Source organism: Chiloscyllium plagiosum, chromosome 11 (genome assembly GCF_004010195.1).
Source record: "Chiloscyllium plagiosum isolate BGI_BamShark_2017 chromosome 11, ASM401019v2, whole genome shotgun sequence".
Taxonomy (NCBI): Eukaryota; Metazoa; Chordata; class Chondrichthyes; order Orectolobiformes; family Hemiscylliidae; genus Chiloscyllium; species Chiloscyllium plagiosum.
The window spans coordinates 56187370-56191328 of record NC_057720.1 but is presented as its reverse complement, the minus strand read 5'-3'; positions in this window follow the sequence as shown (position 1 = coordinate 56191328).

Genomic DNA, 3959 nt, shown 5'->3' with positions numbered 1-3959 from the left:
CTTATTACACAACAGCAACAATATAAAGTTAAATGAACTATTAGACATATTAACTATTACTAACAAGAGGTATACCTCCAACAGGAGACTATATCAGAGTCCAAATAACTGTCTGATCAATGTTCCAGCAAGCGTTATATAACAGAGACTGCAGAAATTTATCTTAGCTCAAATTAACCTTTGTTCATCGATTACCTTAGACACAATCAGTATGGGTGCTGATAAGCAATAGTCATCGAGTCAAAGAGATGTACAGCATGGAAACAGACCCTTCGGTCCAACTTGTCCATGCCAACCAGATATCCCAACCCAATTTAGTCCCTCTTGCCAGCACCTGGCCTATATGCCTCCAAAACCTTTATATCCATATACCCATCCAGATGCCTTTTAAATGTTGCAATTGTACCAGCCTCCACCACTTCCTCTGGCAGCTCATTCCATACACGTACCGCCCTCTGCGTGAAAAAGTTGCCCCTTAGATCTCTTTTATATCTTTCCCCTCTCACATTAAACCAGTAGCCCCCTAGTTCTGGACTCCCTCACGCCAGGGAAGAGACTTTGTCTATTTATCCTATCCATGCCCCTCATGATTATATAAACCTATGTAAGGTCACCCCTCAGCCTCCGACACTCCGGGGAAAACAGCCCCAGCCTATTCAACCTCTCACTATTGCTCAAATCCTCCAACCCTGGCAACATCCTTGTAAATCTTTTCTGAACCCTTTCAAGTTTTGTAAATCTTTTCTGAACCCTTTCAAGTTTCACAACATCTTTCTAATAGGAAGGAGACCAGAAAGGAGAAGAAAAAAGCAGGTATCATTTATAGGCCCTATGCTAGTCTTGTGACATATGACATGGGTAATGCGATAGTTGTGGGACACTTTTATCTTCTATCAAGTGGGAAAATCCTAATGAAAGGCATTGGTCTGAAACATTAACTGTGGTTCCATCCAGGGATACTTTTTTATCTGCTAAATATTTCCAGCATTTTCAGTTTATATTTCAAATTGTATCATCTTTGGTATTTTGCTTTTTTACAAAAAAAAGGATAAACAGGTTTGGAAGGAGTGAAACAGCAGAAAGAGTCCACATTTAAAACATGAGCAGAGCAAAGAAACAACAGGAAAGAAGATGGGATAACTTGGAGTGTCCAGGAGTGAGATGTGAAGTTGATCCAACACAGTGTCTGTGATGGAAATAGAGGCAGGTGGCATTCATGAACAGATAAGATAATGAATGGCACTTAACTGGGTCATTAATGGATTAAAGGACTTATGTAAGCATAGTGGTAGGCCTGATGAGTTTTTCTCACTCAGACCCACAATCAGTTTGTGCTCAGCAAATTAATCAATCAGATGGCATTAGGATGAGTGGAAGGCAACATCTGTTATTAACGGTTGTTCAGTTAGTTACAATCAAGGTACAGGCTCTTATCAGCGTTCAGTATACTCACAGCAAATCCAGCTGTTTAAATCTTTATATCTTAAGTAATGAGAACACGTAGGTTGTCCAGGACAAGTGAATGTAAAGGATTGGAACTAGCAAATGAGATTTAACAAACTAAAAAATGTAGGTGATATTTAAATCAAAATTACTTACTGAGATAAAAATAATGGTAGTTGGAATAGGCCTGCCCAGTTCAGAGGCTGAAAGACTGATGGTACAGTAACACCCTGTGGCTAGAACCTGCAATTACATGCTATGCACAGAATCATATCAATTGTAAGCAAGTGTCACAGATTTCTGGTAATATTAACAATAGCCATCATCCACTTAGCACTCCATTGTGAATAGTTGTACATAAACAAGTACATTCTGTATCTGTAACATGAGAATGTTACTGCAATTTTCCATCAAATATAAACATTTCTGATTGCCTCAGATACAATTTGTGTATTTATTTTGGTAATTGTCCTCCTTCCATTGAAAAAAGCTTATAATTCCTGTACTTCTGATTTATCATATTTGCACTCATGACTTGGTTTTGAATTTTAGTTCCTCCCAAAAAGAAAACTATGGCATTTAAATACACATTTTTGGCAACAGAGGAATGATTCACAAGAAAATAAAAATAAATTGAAACTGTTGAATTCTCCAAAGTAGTAAAGCTCAATATCACTGGCCCTTTAATGTATCATTGGTATGTGTTGTTGACCACACCACACTCTGCACTGTTTTTATGATCAAGAACATAACACCATGTACAATATAATGCAGATGTATTTTCCTTTGAGGATATGAAATATATATCAAATATATATATTTGAGGATATGAAATGTAATATCTTATCCTTATTTGTCAGGAAAGTTACAAATAAAATGTAGGCCTTGGGTTAAGAAAGCTCACTTGTGAATTTGTAGAACTTGAGACCCATGCGTTGTTGAATAGAGGAAGCTAAGATAAGTTGAATTTTAAGTTTGCCTTTCAGTTACTTGAATTCAGACCAAGTTCAAATTATAGAAAGGACCGATTATCATAATTGTAATAATTCAAAAATGTAAACTTTTTCTTTGCAGAGCTGTGATGTGGACTTTTAAAACCTGTATTTATATGGCACCTTTAACTGAGCAAAAGATCCCAGAGTGCTGACATGCAGATATGCCACAGCAAATGTTGGGAAAGTGAAATCAGGGATGGAGATTAATCGTGGGGAAGAATCAAAGTATTAGAATAAATGTATCTATTATAAGAGTTGCACAGGATTAGAACGGTAAAGTATTAAAGGAAATGTGCGACGTATGTGTATTAGATAAGCAATGCAATCGTTTGCTGCTCTCTTCTAGGTATAGTTAAAAATCACACAACACCAGGTTTTGGTCCAAAAGGTTTATTTGGAAGTATTAGCTTTCGGAGGGCTGCTCCTTCATCAAGTAGCTAAGTCGGGCAGGATCATGAGAGTTGAAAAATGTCGTGCTGGAAAAACACAGCAGGCCAGGCAGCATCCGAGGAGCAGGAGAATCGATGTTTCGGGCATAAGCCCTTCTTCAGGAATGAGACACAGAATTTATAGCATAAGATCATAGTGTCAGCTGCATGGCACTATCATCTTGTGCTATAAATTCTGTTTCTTATGATCCTGCCTCACTAGCCACTGACAAAGGCCCCGAAAGCCAGTACTTCAAAATAAACCTGTTGGACTATAACCCGGTGTTGTGTGATTTTTAACTTTGACTACCCCAAACCAACACCGGCACCTCTTCATCACATTCTAGGTACGGCACTAAAAATTGTTGCTACTCCCTTTTGGTCTTTCTAGTCTTGATGTTGCATTGCAACACACGAGGCCAGTTCAGGAGCTGAAGATGTTCTATATCCAAAATCGCGCTGTATTTCATTTTTTGGATCACCCAGAAACCTATATAATTACCATAAGTGACACATATAATAATTAATCACATATTTCATGTATTACTCAAAGCATAAATAATGTTATTCCACCCTCAAAAAGTTTACTAGACAACATTATGCCAAAAAATGTTATTGGATCATTCTTTCCACAATCATTAGCTCACATCCTGGTTTTTAAGCCCTTCACCAGATCACAAAGAACTATTAAACAATGGATATAATTTAAGACAACAGAAAAGATCTAAGATTGGGGTAAATGTAGGGAAATTGTAAACAATTTCAGACAGCAATTCTTACAGTTAAGGAACACTTTAAGTGTCTGTGTGCAGCTCTTCATAAACAGCCAGTGATCATCCCCAAACAATATTGGTTCCTCACGGTGTACAAATTCTTAATTAACTAGACTACAAAATACAAAATCAGGTTTTGTTCAATCCAAAATATTAACTGTTCCCCTCTCCACAGCCAGACCTATTGAATATTCGCTCTGTATTTCATTAAATAGGGGTTGAGGAAAGATAAATTAAAACCATGAGATTTTTATTGGTTGAAACTGGTTAAATGACGGGACCAGGCGGGGAAAGTGTAGTTTCGATTGGTTATTTGGAAC